Consider the following 19,219-nt stretch of genomic DNA (forward strand, 5'->3'; position numbering starts at 1 on the left):
AATCCACGTCCGGTGCCGAGGAAGGCCGCCTCGCCCGCTGGCAGTCTCCTAGAGTCACCGACTGTGGCCCCTTGCTCAGCTACAATCAAGAACACCAAACATCACTGCAGGATCTTAGCTGCACAGCGGCCAATAACCAATAACAATTCTGCTACTCACCGTTCTCCTAAGAACGTCCGCCTCATCCGGCCGCGCCCGGAGGCCGATGCCCTCGCGGCAGGGTCTGCCTGGGTGAAGAGGAGACGAGGTGACGTGGCATTGCTGAAACTCGAGTGGACCCCGGCTCCTCCTCCCTAGCTCCCCGACTTACAGCAACTCCTCGGCCGCTCCTGAAGGCTCCCCAGGTGACACCTTCAAATGACAAAGATCAAGCCTTCATCACAGATCCGTGCACTGCTTCCCGAATTCCCACGAGAGTGACGAAGCGGGGGTCTGCGGCCCCGTTGCTGAGGGGGGTCTCGGCGTCATACGAGCGGACCGCCTAGAGCACGCAAACAAGAACGGAGCCTAAGAGCTGCACCGGGAATTGAGACCGGAGCAAGAACAACTGCTGCCTGCCACCGCTCACCTTACCCACTTACCTTGACCGCTAGTATCTGGCTTTAGTTCCTAAAAATAACAACAAAGAAAATAGCTGTAATACAGAGGCACCATTTCTACTCCCCCTGCAAAGACAAACGGTGCCTGACCTTCTCGGGGGACCCCCCCTCACCCGGGACGGGGCCCTCTGCCACGGATTCCATCTGGCTGCGTCTGAAAGAACGTTAGCACAAAAGTCAGAGCACTGCAGGATAACTTAACAGCTCCAGATAGCCTTCATCAATCTACAGATCCCATCTAGAGTCCAAATACACCCCACATTACAAATTTCCAGGCCCCAGGACACGCCCCATTCTAGACCTACACCAGGCTATGCAGCAGGGCAGAGCAGCTCCAGGCCAAATACCCAGACACCCGTGACACAGAACAAGACAAACAAGGGGACACAACAGGGGGAGAAAGCTCTGAGCGAGAAGAATGCCCTCAGGGAGCCAGAGACTGCAGAATGAGATGACCTAGCTGAGACTGATGGCGAGCCTCTAAGGCTCAGAGAACCCTGCAGGAACAAGATGCTAACTGAATGACCTATTCCAAGCAAGGCAGAGAAGGATGCCCGAGAACCCTAGCGTCAGAATGCTCTACGGATCTCCGCATCGCTACGAGTCCTAATCTGCTAGAACGCATCCTTGCCGTCACTATTGTCACAAACCACAGCTGTCGAGAACAGCCCAGAACAAGACCTCAAAAGACATCTGACCGGATGCTACTCTGATGCCTGTCCGGGCTCCCGAGCCAAAGGCAAGAAGGAATCGGCACGGGGCCGAGGAACACAGAGATGAAAGATGCAAAGATGGACGCCCGGGCTTCCGATAAGCCCCTCAAAGGACTAAGGCAAAAGACACAGAAGGCACGACAGACAAGTGACACACTGTGCACCGGCACTGCTCTGCCCTGAGCACTTCAGCACTGTGAGGCTTTTCCTTTATGTGGCCTAAAGGGCCACCCCCATCTCCAAAGCTGCCTCCAAAAGCCCTCCCAGCGCCTCGCTTCCATCCCCTCTCAGGGTCCCAGCCCTCGACTTATCTCTCGGATGTCCGGGGACGAGAATCCACGTCCGGTGCCGAGGAAGGCCGCCTCGCCCGCTGGCAGTCTCCTAGAGTCAGCGACTGTGGCCCCTTGCTCAGCTACAATCAAGAACACCAAACATCACTGCAGGATCTTAGCTGCACAGCGGCCAATAACCAATAACAATTCTGCTACTCACCGTTCTCCTAAGAACGTCCGCCTCATCTGGCCGCGCCCGGAGGCCGATGCCCTCGCGGCAGGGTCTGCCTGGGTGAAGAGGAGACGAGGTGACGTGGCATTGCTGAAACTCGAGTGGACCCCGGCTCCTCCTCCCTAGCTCCCCGACTTACAGCAACTCCTCAGCCGCTCCTGAAGGCTCCCCAGGTGACACCTTCAAATGACAAAGATCAAGCCTTCATCACAGATCCGTGCACTGCTTCCCGAATTCCCACGAGAGTGACGAAGCGGGGGTCTGCGGCCCCGTTGCTGAGGGGGGTCTCGGCGTAATACGAGCGGACCGCCTAGAGCACGCAAACAAGAACGGAGCCTAAGAGCTGCACCGGGAATTGAGACCGGAGCAAGAACAACTGCTGCCTGCCACCGCTCACTGCTCACCTTGCCCACTTACCTTGACTGCTAGTATCTGGCTTTAGTTCCTAAAAATAACAACAAAGAAAATAGCTGTAATACAGAGGCACCATTTCTACTCCCCCTGCAAAGACAAACGGTGACTGACCTTCTCGGGGGACCCCCCTCACCCGGGACGGGGCCCTCTGCCACGGATTCCATCTGGCTGCGTCTGAAAGAACGTTAGCACAAAAGTCAGAGCACTGCAGGATAACTTAACAGCTCCAGATAGCCTTCATCAATCTACAGATCCCATCTAGAGTCCAAATACACCCCACATTACAAATTTCCAGGCCCCAGGACACGCCCCATTCTAGACCTACACCAGGCTATGCAGCAGGGCAGAGCAGCTCCAGCCAAATACCCAGACACCCGTGACACAGAACAAGACAAACAAGGGGACACAACAGGGGGAGAAAGCTCTGAGCGAGAAGAATGCCCTCAGGGAGCCAGAGACTGCAGAATGAGATGACCTAGCTGAGACTGATGGCGAGCCTCTAAGGCTCAGAGAACCCTGCAGGAACAAGATGCTAACTGAATGACCTATTCCAAGCAAGGCAGAGAAGGATGCCCGAGAACCCTAGCGTCAGAATGCTCTACGGATCTCCGCATCGCTACGAGTCCTAATCTGCTAGAACGCATCCTTGCCGTCACTATTGTCACAAACCACAGCTGTCGAGAACAGCCCAGAACAAGACCTCAAAAGACATCTGACCGGATGCTACTCTGATGCCTGTCCGGGCTCCCGAGCCAAAGGCAAGAAGGAATCGGCACGGGGCCGAGGAACACAGAGATGAAAGATGCAAAGATGGACGCCCGGGCTTCCGATAAGCCCCTCAAAGGACTAAGGCAAAAGACACAGAAGGCACAACAGACAAGTGACACACCGTGCACCGGCACTGCTCTGCCCTGAGCACTTCAGCACTGTGAGGCTTTTCCTTTATGTGGCCTAAAGGGCCACCCCCATCTCCAAAGCTGCCTCCAAAAGCCCTCCCAGCGCCTCGCTTCCATCCCCTCTCAGGGTCCCAGCCCTCGACTTATCTCTCGGACGTCCGGGGACGAGAATCCACGTCCGGTGCCGAGGAAGGCCGCCTCGCCCGCTGGCAGTCTCCTAGAGTCACCGACTGTGGCCCCTTGCTCAGCTACAATCAAGAACACCAAACATCACTGCAGGATCTTAGCTGCACAGCGGCCAATAACCAATAACAATTCTGCTACTCACCATTCTCCTAAGAACGTCCGCCTCATCTGGCCGCGCCCGGAGGCCGATGCCCTCGCGGCAGGGTCTGCCTGGGTGAAGAGGAGACGAGGTGACGTGGCATTGCTGAAACTCGAGTGGACCCTGGCTCCTCCTCCCTAGCTCCCCGACTTACAGCAACTCCTCGGCCGCTCCTGAAGGCTCCCCGGGTTACACCTCCAAATGACAAAGATCAAGGCTTCATCACAGATCCGTGCACTGCTTCCCGAATTCCCACGAGAGTGACCAAGCGGGGGTCTGCGGCCCCGTTGCTGAGGGGGGTCTCGGCGTCATACGAGCGGACCGCCTAGAGCACGCAAACAAGAACGGAGCCTAAGAGCTGCACCGGGAATTGAGACCGGAGCAAGAACAACTGCTGCCTGCCACCGCTCACTGCTCACCTTACCCACTTACCTTGACCGCTAGTATCTGGCTTTAGTTCCTAAAAATAACAACAAAGAAAATAGCTGTAATACAGAGGCACCATTTCTACTCCCCCTGCAAAGACAAACGGTGACTGACCTTCTCGGGGGACCCCCCTCACCCGGGACGGGGCCCTCTGCCACGGATTCCATCTGGCTGCGTCTGAAAGAACGTTAGCACAAAAGTCAGAGCACTGCAGGGTAACTTAACAGCTCCAGATAGCCTTGATCAATCTACAGATCCCATCTAGAGTCCAAATACACCCCACATTACAAATTTCCAGGCCCCAGGACACGCCCCATTCTAGACCTACACCAGGCTATGCAGCAGGGCAGAGCAGCTCCAGGCCAAATACCCAGACACCCGTGACACAGAACAAGACAAACAAGGGGACACAACAGGGGGAGAAAGCTCTGAGCGAGAAGAATGCCCTCAGGGAGCCAGAGACTGCAGAATGAGATGACCTAGCTGAGACTGATGGCGAGCCTCTAAGGCTCAGAGAACCCTGCAGGAACAAGATGCTAACTGAATGACCTATTCCAAGCAAGGCAGAGAAGGATGCCCGAGAACCCTAGCGTCAGAATGCTCTACGGATCTCCGCATCGCTACGAGTCCTAATCTGCTAGAACGCATCCTTGCCGTCACTATTGTCACAAACCACAGCTGTCGAGAACAGCCCAGAACAAGACCTCAAAAGACATCTGACCGGATGCTACTCTGATGCCTGTCCGGGCTCCCGAGCCAAAGGCAAGAAGGAATCGGCACGGGGCCGAGGAACACAGAGATGAAAGATGCAAAGATGGACGCCCGGGCTTCCGATAAGCCCCTCAAAGGACTAAGGCAAAAGACACAGAAGGCACGACAGACAAGTGACACACCGTGCACCGGCACTGCTCTGCCCTGAGCACTTCAGCACTGTGAGGCTTTTCCTTTATGTGGCCTAAAGGGCCACCCCCATCTCCAAAGCTGCCTCCAAAAGCCCTCCCAGCGCCTCGCTTCCATCCCCTCTCAGGGTCCCAGCCCTCGACTTATCTCTCGGACGTCCGGGGACGAGAATCCACGTCCGGTGCCGAGGAAGGCCGCCTCGCCCGCTGGCAGTCTCCTAGAGTCAGCGACTGTGGCCCCTTGCTCAGCTACAATCAAGAACACCAAACATCACTGCAGGATCTTAGCTGCACAGCGGCCAATAACCAATAACAATTCTGCTACTCACCGTTCTCCTAAGAACGTCCGCCTCATCTGGCCGCGCCCGGAGGCCGATGCCCTCGCGGCAGGGTCTGCCTGGGTGAAGAGGAGACGAGGTGACGTGGCATTGCTGAAACTCGAGTGGACCCCAGCTCCTCCTCCCTAGCTCCCCGACTTACAGCAACTCCTCGGCCGCTCCTGAAGGCTCCCCAGGTGACACCTTCAAATGACAAAGATCAAGCCTTCATCACAGATCCGTGCACTGCTTCCCGAATTCCCACGAGAGTGACCAAGCGGGGGTCTGCGGCCCCGTTGCTGAGGGGGGTCTCGGCGTCATACGAGCGGACCGCCTAGAGCACGCAAACAAGAACGGAGCCTAAGAGCTGCACCGGGAATTGAGACCGGAGCAAGAACAACTGCTGCCTGCCACCGCTCACTGCTCACCTTGCCCACTTACCTTGACTGCTAGTATCTGGCTTTAGTTCCTAAAAATAACAACAAAGAAAATAGCTGTAATACAGAGGCACCATTTCTACTCCCCCTGCAAAGACAAACGGTGACTGACCTTCTCGGGGGACCCCCCTCACCCGGGACGGGGCCCTCTGCCACGGATTCCATCTGGCTGCGTCTGAAAGAACGTTAGCACAAAAGTCAGAGCACTGCAGGGTAACTTAACAGCTCCAGATAGCCTTGATCAATCTACAGATCCCATCTAGAGTCCAAATACACCCCACATTACAAATTTCCAGGCCCCAGGACACGCCCCATTCTAGACCTACACCAGGCTATGCAGCAGGGCAGAGCAGCTCCAGGCCAAATACCCAGACACCCGTGACACAGAACAAGACAAACAAGGGGACACAACAGGGGGAGAAAGCTCTGAGCGAGAAGAATGCCCTCAGGGAGCCAGAGACTGCAGAATGAGATGACCTAGCTGAGACTGATGGCGAGCCTCTAAGGCTCAGAGAACCCTGCAGGAACAAGATGCTAACTGAATGACCTATTCCAAGCAAGGCAGAGAAGGATGCCCGAGAACCCTAGCGTCAGAATGCTCTACGGATCTCCGCATCGCTACGAGTCCTAATCTGCTAGAACGCATCCTTGCCGTCACTATTGTCACAAACCACAGCTGTCGAGAACAGCCCAGAACAAGACCTCAAAAGACATCTGACCGGATGCTACTCTGATGCCTGTCCGGGCTCCCGAGCCAAAGGCAAGAAGGAATCGGCACGGGGCCGAGGAACACAGAGATGAAAGATGCAAAGATGGACGCCCGGGCTTCCGATAAGCCCCTCAAAGGACTAAGGCAAAAGACACAGAAGGCACGACAGACAAGTGACACACCGTGCACCGGCACTGCTCTGCCCTGAGCACTTCAGCACTGTGAGGCTTTTCCTTTATGTGGCCTAAAGGGCCACCCCCATCTCCAAAGCTGCCTCCAAAAGCCCTCCCAGCGCCTCGCTTCCATCCCCTCTCAGGGTCCCAGCCCTCGACTTATCTCTCGGACGTCCGGGGACGAGAATCCACGTCCGGTGCCGAGGAAGGCCGCCTCGCCCGCTGGCAGTCTCCTAGAGTCACCGACTGTGGCCCCTTGCTCAGCTACAATCAAGAACACCAAACATCACTGCAGGATCTTAGCTGCACAGCGGCCAATAACCAATAACAATTCTGCTACTCACCATTCTCCTAAGAACGTCCGCCTCATCCGGCCGCGCCCGGAGGCCGATGCCCTCGCGGCAGGGTCTGCCTGGGTGAAGAGGAGACGAGGTGACGTGGCATTGCTGAAACTCGAGTGGACCCTGGCTCCTCCTCCCTAGCTCCCCGACTTACAGCAACTCCTCGGCCGCTCCTGAAGGCTCCCCGGGTTACACCTCCAAATGACAAAGATCAAGGCTTCATCACAGATCCGTGCACTGCTTCCCGAATTCCCACGAGAGTGACGAAGCGGGGGTCTGCGGCCCCGTTGCTGAGGGGGGTCTCGGCGTCATACGAGCGGACCGCCTAGAGCACGCAAACAAGAACGGAGCCTAAGAGCTGCACCGGGAATTGAGACCGGAGCAAGAACAACTGCTGCCTGCCACCGCTCACCTTACCCACTTACCTTGACCGCTAGTATCTGGCTTTAGTTCCTAAAAATAACAACAAAGAAAATAGCTGTAATACAGAGGCACCATTTCTACTCCCCCTGCAAAGACAAATGGTGACTGACCTTCTCGGGGGACCCCCCCTCACCCGGGACGGGGCCCTCTGCCACGGATTCCATCTGGCTGCGTCTGAAAGAACGTTAGCACAAAAGTCAGAGCACTGCAGGATAACTTAACAGCTCCAGATAGCCTTCATCAATCTACAGATCCCATCTAGAGTCCAAATACACCCCACATTACAAATTTCCAGGCCCCAGGACACGCCCCATTCTAGACCTACACCAGGCTATGCAGCAGGGCAGAGCAGCTCCAGGCCAAATACCCAGACACCCGTGACACAGAACAAGACAAACAAGGGGACACAACAGGGGGAGAAAGCTCTGAGCGAGAAGAATGCCCTCAGGGAGCCAGAGACTGCAGAATGAGATGACCTAGCTGAGACTGATGGCGAGCCTCTAAGGCTCAGAGAACCCTGCAGGAACAAGATGCTAACTGAATGACCTATTCCAAGCAAGGCAGAGAAGGATGCCCGAGAACCCTAGCGTCAGAATGCTCTACGGATCTCCGCATCGCTACGAGTCCTAATCTGCTAGAACGCATCCTTGCCGTCACTATTGTCACAAACCACAGCTGTCGAGAACAGCCCAGAACAAGACCTCAAAAGACATCTGACCGGATGCTACTCTGATGCCTGTCCGGGCTCCCGAGCCAAAGGCAAGAAGGAATCGGCACGGGGCCGAGGAACACAGAGATGAAAGATGCAAAGATGGACGCCCGGGCTTCCGATAAGCCCCTCAAAGGACTAAGGCAAAAGACACAGAAGGCACGACAGACAAGTGACACACCGTGCACCGGCACTGCTCTGCCCTGAGCACTTCAGCACTGTGAGGCTTTTCCTTTATGTGGCCTAAAGGGCCACCCCCATCTCCAAAGCTGCCTCCAAAAGCCCTCCCAGCGCCTCGCTTCCATCCCCTCTCAGGGTCCCAGCCCTCGACTTATCTCTCGGATGTCCGGGGACGAGAATCCACGTCCGGTGCCGAGGAAGGCCGCCTCGCCCGCTGGCAGTCTCCTAGAGTCAGCGACTGTGGCCCCTTGCTCAGCTACAATCAAGAACACCAAACATCACTGCAGGATCTTAGCTGCACAGCGGCCAATAACCAATAACAATTCTGCTACTCACCGTTCTCCTAAGAACGTCCGCCTCATCTGGCCGCGCCCGGAGGCCGATGCCCTCGCGGCAGGGTCTGCCTGGGTGAAGAGGAGACGAGGTGACGTGGCATTGCTGAAACTCGAGTGGACCCCGGCTCCTCCTCCCTAGCTCCCCGACTTACAGCAACTCCTCGGCCGCTCCTGAAGGCTCCCCAGGTGACACCTTCAAATGACAAAGATCAAGCCTTCATCACAGATCCGTGCACTGCTTCCCGAATTCCCACGAGAGTGACGAAGCGGGGGTCTGCGGCCCCGTTGCTGAGGGGGGTCTCGGCGTAATACGAGCGGACCGCCTAGAGCACGCAAACAAGAACGGAGCCTAAGAGCTGCACCGGGAATTGAGACCGGAGCAAGAACAACTGCTGCCTGCCACCGCTCACTGCTCACCTTGCCCACTTACCTTGACTGCTAGTATCTGGCTTTAGTTCCTAAAAATAACAACAAAGAAAATAGCTGTAATACAGAGGCACCATTTCTACTCCCCCTGCAAAGACAAACGGTGACTGACCTTCTCGGGGGACCCCCCTCACCCGGGACGGGGCCCTCTGCCACGGATTCCATCTGGCTGCGTCTGAAAGAACGTTAGCACAAAAGTCAGAGCACTGCAGGATAACTTAACAGCTCCAGATAGCCTTCATCAATCTACAGATCCCATCTAGAGTCCAAATACACCCCACATTACAAATTTCCAGGCCCCAGGACACGCCCCATTCTAGACCTACACCAGGCTATGCAGCAGGGCAGAGCAGCTCCAGCCAAATACCCAGACACCCGTGACACAGAACAAGACAAACAAGGGGACACAACAGGGGGAGAAAGCTCTGAGCGAGAAGAATGCCCTCAGGGAGCCAGAGACTGCAGAATGAGATGACCTAGCTGAGACTGATGGCGAGCCTCTAAGGCTCAGAGAACCCTGCAGGAACAAGATGCTAACTGAATGACCTATTCCAAGCAAGGCAGAGAAGGATGCCCGAGAACCCTAGCGTCAGAATGCTCTACGGATCTCCGCATCGCTACGAGTCCTAATCTGCTAGAACGCATCCTTGCCGTCACTATTGTCACAAACCACAGCTGTCGAGAACAGCCCAGAACAAGACCTCAAAAGACATCTGACCGGATGCTACTCTGATGCCTGTCCGGGCTCCCGAGCCAAAGGCAAGAAGGAATCGGCACGGGGCCGAGGAACACAGAGATGAAAGATGCAAAGATGGACGCCCGGGCTTCCGATAAGCCCCTCAAAGGACTAAGGCAAAAGACACAGAAGGCACGACAGACAAGTGACACACCGTGCACCGGCACTGCTCTGCCCTGAGCACTTCAGCACTGTGAGGCTTTTCCTTTATGTGGCCTAAAGGGCCACCCCCATCTCCAAAGCTGCCTCCAAAAGCCCTCCCAGCGCCTCGCTTCCATCCCCTCTCAGGGTCCCAGCCCTCGACTTATCTCTCGGACGTCCGGGGACGAGAATCCACGTCCGGTGCCGAGGAAGGCCGCCTCGCCCGCTGGCAGTCTCCTAGAGTCACCGACTGTGGCCCCTTGCTCAGCTACAATCAAGAACACCAAACATCACTGCAGGATCTTAGCTGCACAGCGGCCAATAACCAATAACAATTCTGCTACTCACCATTCTCCTAAGAACGTCCGCCTCATCTGGCCGCGCCCGGAGGCCGATGCCCTCGCGGCAGGGTCTGCCTGGGTGAAGAGGAGACGAGGTGACGTGGCATTGCTGAAACTCGAGTGGACCCCGGCTCCTCCTCCCTAGCTCCCCGACTTACAGCAACTCCTCGGCCGCTCCTGAAGGCTCCCCGGGTGACACCTTCAAATGACAAAGATCAAGGCTTCATTACAGTTCCGTGCACTGCTTCCCGAATTCCCACGAGAGTGACGAAGCGGGGGTCTGCGGCCCCGTTGCTGAGGGGGGTCTCGGCGTAATACGAGCGGACCGCCTAGAGCACGCAAACAAGAACGGAGCCTAAGAGCTGCACCGGGAATTGAGACCGGAGCAAGAACAACTGCTGCCTGCCACCGCTCACTGCTCACCTTACCCACTTACCTTGACCGCTAGTATCTGGCTTTAGTTCCTAAAAATAACAACAAAGAAAATAGCTGTAATACAGAGGCACCATTTCTACTCCCCCTGCAAAGACAAACGGTGACTGACCTTCTCGGGGGACCCCCCTCACCCGGGACGGGGCCCTCTGCCACGGATTCCATCTGGCTGCGTCTGAAAGAACGTTAGCACAAAAGTCAGAGCACTGCAGGGTAACTTAACAGCTCCAGATAGCCTTGATCAATCTACAGATCCCATCTAGAGTCCAAATACACCCCACATTACAAATTTCCAGGCCCCAGGACACGCCCCATTCTAGACCTACACCAGGCTATGCAGCAGGGCAGAGCAGCTCCAGGCCAAATACCCAGACACCCGTGACACAGAACAAGACAAACAAGGGGACACAACAGGGGGAGAAAGCTCTGAGCGAGAAGAATGCCCTCAGGGAGCCAGAGACTGCAGAATGAGATGACCTAGCTGAGACTGATGGCGAGCCTCTAAGGCTCAGAGAACCCTGCAGGAACAAGATGCTAACTGAATGACCTATTCCAAGCAAGGCAGAGAAGGATGCCCGAGAACCCTAGCGTCAGAATGCTCTACGGATCTCCGCATCGCTACGAGTCCTAATCTGCTAGAACGCATCCTTGCCGTCACTATTGTCACAAACCACAGCTGTCGAGAACAGCCCAGAACAAGACCTCAAAAGACATCTGACCGGATGCTACTCTGATGCCTGTCCGGGCTCCCGAGCCAAAGGCAAGAAGGAATCGGCACGGGGCCGAGGAACACAGAGATGAAAGATGCAAAGATGGACGCCCGGGCTTCCGATAAGCCCCTCAAAGGACTAAGGCAAAAGACACAGAAGGCACGACAGACAAGTGACACACCGTGCACCGGCACTGCTCTGCCCTGAGCACTTCAGCACTGTGAGGCTTTTCCTTTATGTGGCCTAAAGGGCCACCCCCATCTCCAAAGCTGCCTCCAAAAGCCCTCCCAGCGCCTCGCTTCCATCCCCTCTCAGGGTCCCAGCCCTCGACTTATCTCTCGGACGTCCGGGGACGAGAATCCACGTCCGGTGCCGAGGAAGGCCGCCTCGCCCGCTGGCAGTCTCCTAGAGTCAGCGACTGTGGCCCCTTGCTCAGCTACAATCAAGAACACCAAACATCACTGCAGGATCTTAGCTGCACAGCGGCCAATAACCAATAACAATTCTGCTACTCACCATTCTCCTAAGAACGTCCGCCTCATCTGGCCGCGCCCGGAGGCCGATGCCCTCGCGGCAGGGTCTGCCTGGGTGAAGAGGAGACGAGGTGACGTGGCATTGCTGAAACTCGAGTGGACCCTGGCTCCTCCTCCCTAGCTCCCCGACTTACAGCAACTCCTCGGCCGCTCCTGAAGGCTCCCCGGGTTACACCTCCAAATGACAAAGATCAAGGCTTCATCACAGATCCGTGCACTGCTTCCCGAATTCCCACGAGAGTGACCAAGCGGGGGTCTGCGGCCCCGTTGCTGAGGGGGGTCTCGGCGTCATACGAGCGGACCGCCTAGAGCACGCAAACAAGAACGGAGCCTAAGAGCTGCACCGGGAATTGAGACCGGAGCAAGAACAACTGCTGCCTGCCACCGCTCACTGCTCACCTTACCCACTTACCTTGACCGCTAGTATCTGGCTTTAGTTCCTAAAAATAACAACAAAGAAAATAGCTGTAATACAGAGGCACCATTTCTACTCCCCCTGCAAAGACAAACGGTGACTGACCTTCTCGGGGGACCCCCCTCACCCGGGACGGGGCCCTCTGCCACGGATTCCATCTGGCTGCGTCTGAAAGAACGTTAGCACAAAAGTCAGAGCACTGCAGGGTAACTTAACAGCTCCAGATAGCCTTGATCAATCTACAGATCCCATCTAGAGTCCAAATACACCCCACATTACAAATTTCCAGGCCCCAGGACACGCCCCATTCTAGACCTACACCAGGCTATGCAGCAGGGCAGAGCAGCTCCAGGCCAAATACCCAGACACCCGTGACACAGAACAAGACAAACAAGGGGACACAACAGGGGGAGAAAGCTCTGAGCGAGAAGAATGCCCTCAGGGAGCCAGAGACTGCAGAATGAGATGACCTAGCTGAGACTGATGGCGAGCCTCTAAGGCTCAGAGAACCCTGCAGGAACAAGATGCTAACTGAATGACCTATTCCAAGCAAGGCAGAGAAGGATGCCCGAGAACCCTAGCGTCAGAATGCTCTACGGATCTCCGCATCGCTACGAGTCCTAATCTGCTAGAACGCATCCTTGCCGTCACTATTGTCACAAACCACAGCTGTCGAGAACAGCCCAGAACAAGACCTCAAAAGACATCTGACCGGATGCTACTCTGATGCCTGTCCGGGCTCCCGAGCCAAAGGCAAGAAGGAATCGGCACGGGGCCGAGGAACACAGAGATGAAAGATGCAAAGATGGACGCCCGGGCTTCCGATAAGCCCCTCAAAGGACTAAGGCAAAAGACACAGAAGGCACGACAGACAAGTGACACACCGTGCACCGGCACTGCTCTGCCCTGAGCACTTCAGCACTGTGAGGCTTTTCCTTTATGTGGCCTAAAGGGCCACCCCCATCTCCAAAGCTGCCTCCAAAAGCCCTCCCAGCGCCTCGCTTCCATCCCCTCTCAGGGTCCCAGCCCTCGACTTATCTCTCGGACGTCCGGGGACGAGAATCCACGTCCGGTGCCGAGGAAGGCCGCCTCGCCCGCTGGCAGTCTCCTAGAGTCAGCGACTGTGGCCCCTTGCTCAGCTACAATCAAGAACACCAAACATCACTGCAGGATCTTAGCTGCACAGCGGCCAATAACCAATAACAATTCTGCTACTCACCGTTCTCCTAAGAACGTCCGCCTCATCTGGCCGCGCCCGGAGGCCGATGCCCTCGCGGCAGGGTCTGCCTGGGTGAAGAGGAGACGAGGTGACGTGGCATTGCTGAAACTCGAGTGGACCCCGGCTCCTCCTCCCTAGCTCCCCGACTTACAGCAACTCCTCGGCCGCTCCTGAAGGCTCCCCAGGTGACACCTTCAAATGACAAAGATCAAGCCTTCATCACAGATCCGTGCACTGCTTCCCGAATTCCCACGAGAGTGACGAAGCGGGGGTCTGCGGCCCCGTTGCTGAGGGGGGTCTCGGCGTAATACGAGCGGACCGCCTAGAGCACGCAAACAAGAACGGAGCCTAAGAGCTGCACCGGGAATTGAGACCGGAGCAAGAACAACTGCTGCCTGCCACCGCTCACTGCTCACCTTGCCCACTTACCTTGACTGCTAGTATCTGGCTTTAGTTCCTAAAAATAACAACAAAGAAAATAGCTGTAATACAGAGGCACCATTTCTACTCCCCCTGCAAAGACAAATGGTGACTGACCTTCTCGGGGGACCCCCCTCACCCGGGACGGGGCCCTCTGCCACGGATTCCATCTGGCTGCGTCTGAAAGAACGTTAGCACAAAAGTCAGAGCACTGCAGGGTAACTTAACAGCTCCAGATAGCCTTGATCAATCTACAGATCCCATCTAGAGTCCAAATACACCCCACATTACAAATTTCCAGGCCCCAGGACACGCCCCATTCTAGACCTACACCAGGCTATGCAGCAGGGCAGAGCAGCTCCAGGCCAAATACCCAGACACCCGTGACACAGAACAAGACAAACAAGGGGACACAACAGGGGGAGAAAGCTCTGAGCGAGAAGAATGCCCTCAGGGAGCCAGAGACTGCAGAATGAGATGACCTAGCTGAGACTGATGGCGAGCCTCTAAGGCTCAGAGAACCCTGCAGGAACAAGATGCTAACTGAATGACCTATTCCAAGCAAGGCAGAGAAGGATGCCCGAGAACCCTAGCGTCAGAATGCTCTACGGATCTCCGCATCGCTACGAGTCCTAATCTGCTAGAACGCATCCTTGCAGTCACTATTGTCACAAATCACAGCTGTCGAGAACAGCCCAGAACAAGACCTCAAAAGACATCTGACCGGATGCTACTCTGATGCCTGTCCGGGCTCCCGAGCCAAAGGCAAGAAGGAATCAGCACGGGGCCGAGGAACACAGAGATGAAAGATGCAAAGATGGACGCCCGGGCTTCCGATAAGCCCCTCAAAGGACTAAGGCAAAAGACACAGAAGGCACGACAGACAAGTGACACACCGTGCACCGGCACTGCTCTGCCCTGAGCACTTCAGCACTGTGAGGCTTTTCCTTTATGTGGCCTAAAGGGCCACCCCCATCTCCAAAGCTGCCTCCAAAAGCCCTCCCAGCGCCTCGCTTCCATCCCCTCTCAGGGTCCCAGCCCTCGACTTATCTCTCGGACGTCCGGGGACGAGAATCCACGTCCGGTGCCGAGGAAGGCCGCCTCGCCCGCTGGCAGTCTCCTAGAGTCAGCGACTGTGGCCCCTTGCTCAGCTACAATCAAGAACACCAAACATCACTGCAGGATCTTAGCTGCACAGCGGCCAATAACCAATAACAATTCTGCTACTCACCATTCTCCTAAGAACATCCGCCTCATCTGGCCGCGCCCGGAGGCCGATGCCCTCGCGGCAGGGTCTGCCTGGGTGAAGAGGAGACGAGGTGACGTGGCATTGCTGAAACTCGAGTGGACCCCGGCTCCTCCTCCCTAGCTCCCCGACTTACAGCAACTCCTCGGCCGCTCCTGAAGGCTCCCCGGGTGACACCTTCAAATGACAAAGATCAAGGCTTCATTACAGTTCCGTGCACTGCTTCCCGAATTCCCACGAGAGTGACGAAGCGGGGGTCTGCGGCCCCGTTGCTGAGGGGGGTCTCGGCGTAATACGAGCGGACCGCCTAGAGCACGCAAACAAGAACGGAGCCTAAGAGCTGCACCGGGAATTGAGACCGGAGCAAGAACAACTGCTGCCTGCCACCGCTCACTGCTCACCTTACCCACTTACCTTGACCGCTAGTATCTGGCTTTAGTTCCTAAAAATAACAACAAAGAAAATAGCTGTAATACAGAGGCACCATTTCTACTCCCCCTGCAAAGACAAACGGTGACTGACCTTCTCGGGGGACCCCCCTCACCCGGGACGGGGCCCTCTGCCACGGATTCCATCTGGCTGCGTCTGAAAGAACGTTAGCACAAAAGTCAGAGCACTGCAGGGTAACTTAACAGCTCCAGATAGCCTTGATCAATCTACAGATCCCATCTAGAGTCCAAATACACCCCACATTACAAATTTCCAGGCCCCAGGACACGCCCCATTCTAGACCTACACCAGGCTATGCAGCAGGGCAGAGCAGCTCCAGGCCAAATACCCAGACACCCGTGACACAGAACAAGACAAACAAGGGGACACAACAGGGGGAGAAAGCTCTGAGCGAGAAGAATGCCCTCAGGGAGCCAGAGACTGCAGAATGAGATGACCTAGCTGAGACTGATGGCGAGCCTCTAAGGCTCAGAGAACCCTGCAGGAACAAGATGCTAACTGAATGACCTATTCCAAGCAAGGCAGAGAAGGATGCCCGAGAACCCTAGCGTCAGAATGCTCTACGGATCTCCGCATCGCTACGAGTCCTAATCTGCTAGAACGCATCCTTGCCGTCACTATTGTCACAAACCACAGCTGTCGAGAACAGCCCAGAACAAGACCTCAAAAGACATCTGACCGGATGCTACTCTGATGCCTGTCCGGGCTCCCGAGCCAAAGGCAAGAAGGAATCGGCACGGGGCCGAGGAACACAGAGATGAAAGATGCAAAGATGGACGCCCGGGCTTCCGATAAGCCCCTCAAAGGACTAAGGCAAAAGACACAGAAGGCACGACAGACAAGTGACACACCGTGCACCGGCACTGCTCTGCCCTGAGCACTTCAGCACTGTGAGGCTTTTCCTTTATGTGGCCTAAAGGGCCACCCCCATCTCCAAAGCTGCCTCCAAAAGCCCTCCCAGCGCCTCGCTTCCATCCCCTCTCAGGGTCCCAGCCCTCGACTTATCTCTCGGACGTCCGGGGACGAGAATCCACGTCCGGTGCCGAGGAAGGCCGCCTCGCCCGCTGGCAGTCTCCTAGAGTCAGCGACTGTGGCCCCTTGCTCAGCTACAATCAAGAACACCAAACATCACTGCAGGATCTTAGCTGCACAGCGGCCAATAACCAATAACAATTCTGCTACTCACCGTTCTCCTAAGAACGTCCGCCTCATCTGGCCGCGCCCGGAGGCCGATGCCCTCGCGGCAGGGTCTGCCTGGGTGAAGAGGAGACGAGGTGACGTGGCATTGCTGAAACTCGAGTGGACCCCGGCTCCTCCTCCCTAGCTCCCCGACTTACAGCAACTCCTCGGCCGCTCCTGAAGGCTCCCCAGGTGACACCTTCAAATGACAAAGATCAAGCCTTCATCACAGATCCGTGCACTGCTTCCCGAATTCCCACGAGAGTGACGAAGCGGGGGTCTGCGGCCCCGTTGCTGAGGGGGGTCTCGGCGTAATACGAGCGGACCGCCTAGAGCACGCAAACAAGAACGGAGCCTAAGAGCTGCACCGGGAATTGAGACCGGAGCAAGAACAACTGCTGCCTGCCACCGCTCACTGCTCACCTTGCCCACTTACCTTGACTGCTAGTATCTGGCTTTAGTTCCTAAAAATAACAACAAAGAAAATAGCTGTAATACAGAGGCACCATTTCTACTCCCCCTGCAAAGACAAATGGTGACTGACCTTCTCGGGGGACCCCCCTCACCCGGGACGGGGCCCTCTGCCACGGATTCCATCTGGCTGCGTCTGAAAGAACGTTAGCACAAAAGTCAGAGCACTGCAGGGTAACTTAACAGCTCCAGATAGCCTTGATCAATCTACAGATCCCATCTAGAGTCCAAATACACCCCACATTACAAATTTCCAGGCCCCAGGACACGCCCCATTCTAGACCTACACCAGGCTATGCAGCAGGGCAGAGCAGCTCCAGGCCAAATACCCAGACACCCGTGACACAGAACAAGACAAACAAGGGGACACAACAGGGGGAGAAAGCTCTGAGCGAGAAGAATGCCCTCAGGGAGCCAGAGACTGCAGAATGAGATGACCTAGCTGAGACTGATGGCGAGCCTCTAAGGCTCAGAGAACCCTGCAGGAACAAGATGCTAACTGAATGACCTATTCCAAGCAAGGCAGAGAAGGATGCCCGAGAACCCTAGCGTCAGAATGCTCTACGGATCTCCGCATCGCTACGAGTCCTAATCTGCTAGAACGCATCCTTGCAGTCACTATTGTCACAAATCACAGCTGTCGAGAACAGCCCAGAACAAGACCTCAAAAGACATCTGACCGGATGCTACTCTGATGCCTGTCCGGGCTCCCGAGCCAAAGGCAAGAAGGAATCAGCACGGGGCCGAGGAACACAGAGATGAAAGATGCAAAGATGGACGCCCGGGCTTCCGATAAGCCCCTCAAAGGACTAAGGCAAAAGACACAGAAGGCACGACAGACAAGTGACACACCGTGCACCGGCACTGCTCTGCCCTGAGCACTTCAGCACTGTGAGGCTTTTCCTTTATGTGGCCTAAAGGGCCACCCCCATCTCCAAAGCTGCCTCCAAAAGCCCTCCCAGCGCCTCGCTTCCATCCCCTCTCAGGGTCCCAGCCCTCGACTTATCTCTCGGACGTCCGGGGACGAGAATCCACGTCCGGTGCCGAGGAAGGCCGCCTCGCCCGCTGGCAGTCTCCTAGAGTCAGCGACTGTGGCCCCTTGCTCAGCTACAATCAAGAACACCAAACATCACTGCAGGATCTTAGCTGCACAGCGGCCAATAACCAATAACAATTCTGCTACTCACCATTCTCCTAAGAACATCCGCCTCATCTGGCCGCGCCCGGAGGCCGATGCCCTCGCGGCAGGGTCTGCCTGGGTGAAGAGGAGACGAGGTGACGTGGCATTGCTGAAACTCGAGTGGACCCCGGCTCCTCCTCCCTAGCTCCCCGACTTACAGCAACTCCTCGGCCGCTCCTGAAGGCTCCCCGGGTGACACCTTCAAATGACAAAGATCAAGGCTTCATTACAGTTCCGTGCACTGCTTCCCGAATTCCCACGAGAGTGACGAAGCGGGGGTCTGCGGCCCCGTTGCTGAGGGGGGTCTCGGCGTAATACGAGCGGACCGCCTAGAGCACGCAAACAAGAACGGAGCCTAAGAGCTGCACCGGGAATTGAGACCGGAGCAAGAACAACTGCTGCCTGCCACCGCTCACTGCTCACCTTACCCACTTACCTTGACCGCTAGTATCTGGCTTTAGTTCCTAAAAATAACAACAAAGAAAATAGCTGTAATACAGAGGCACCATTTCTACTCCCCCTGCAAAGACAAACGGTGACTGACCTTCTCGGGGGACCCCCCTCACCCGGGACGGGGCCCTCTGCCACGGATTCCATCTGGCTGCGTCTGAAAGAACGTTAGCACAAAAGTCAGAGCACTGCAGGGTAACTTAACAGCTCCAGATAGCCTTGATCAATCTACAGATCCCATCTAGAGTCCAAATACACCCCACATTACAAATTTCCAGGCCCCAGGACACGCCCCATTCTAGACCTACACCAGGCTATGCAGCAGGGCAGAGCAGCTCCAGGCCAAATACCCAGACACCCGTGACACAGAACAAGACAAACAAGGGGACACAACAGGGGGAGAAAGCTCTGAGCGAGAAGAATGCCCTCAGGGAGCCAGAGACTGCAGAATGAGATGACCTAGCTGAGAC

The 19,219-nt window shown here is 56.0% G+C and overlaps 4 long non-coding RNA genes across 4 annotated transcripts; all 4 read right to left on the reverse strand.

Moving 5' to 3' along the window:
* Positions 1–5,004: 5,004 nt before the first annotated feature.
* On the reverse strand, positions 5,005–5,288 carry LOC128809139 (uncharacterized). The gene is made up of 3 exons (XR_008437627.1): positions 5,257–5,288; positions 5,106–5,173; positions 5,005–5,025 (listed from the first exon to the last, which is right to left on the reverse strand). It is a non-coding gene; the product is annotated as an uncharacterized LOC128809139 (long non-coding RNA).
* Positions 5,289–8,300: 3,012 nt separating this feature from the next.
* LOC128809140 (uncharacterized) lies at positions 8,301–8,584 on the reverse strand. Its single transcript, XR_008437628.1, has 3 exons — positions 8,553–8,584; positions 8,402–8,469; positions 8,301–8,321 (listed from the first exon to the last, which is right to left on the reverse strand). It is a non-coding gene; the product is annotated as an uncharacterized LOC128809140 (long non-coding RNA).
* Positions 8,585–13,252: 4,668 nt separating this feature from the next.
* Positions 13,253–13,536, reverse strand: LOC128809141 (uncharacterized). Its single transcript, XR_008437629.1, has 3 exons — positions 13,505–13,536; positions 13,354–13,421; positions 13,253–13,273 (listed from the first exon to the last, which is right to left on the reverse strand). It is a non-coding gene; the product is annotated as an uncharacterized LOC128809141 (long non-coding RNA).
* A 3,018-nt stretch (positions 13,537–16,554) lies between these two features.
* Positions 16,555–16,838, reverse strand: LOC128809142 (uncharacterized). The gene is made up of 3 exons (XR_008437630.1): positions 16,807–16,838; positions 16,656–16,723; positions 16,555–16,575 (listed from the first exon to the last, which is right to left on the reverse strand). It is a non-coding gene; the product is annotated as an uncharacterized LOC128809142 (long non-coding RNA).
* Between the last annotated feature and the right edge of the window lie 2,381 nt (positions 16,839–19,219).

The sequence above is a fragment of the Vidua macroura genome, chromosome 6 (assembly GCF_024509145.1).
Source record: "Vidua macroura isolate BioBank_ID:100142 chromosome 6, ASM2450914v1, whole genome shotgun sequence".
In the NCBI taxonomy this organism is placed as follows: Eukaryota; Metazoa; Chordata; class Aves; order Passeriformes; family Viduidae; genus Vidua; species Vidua macroura.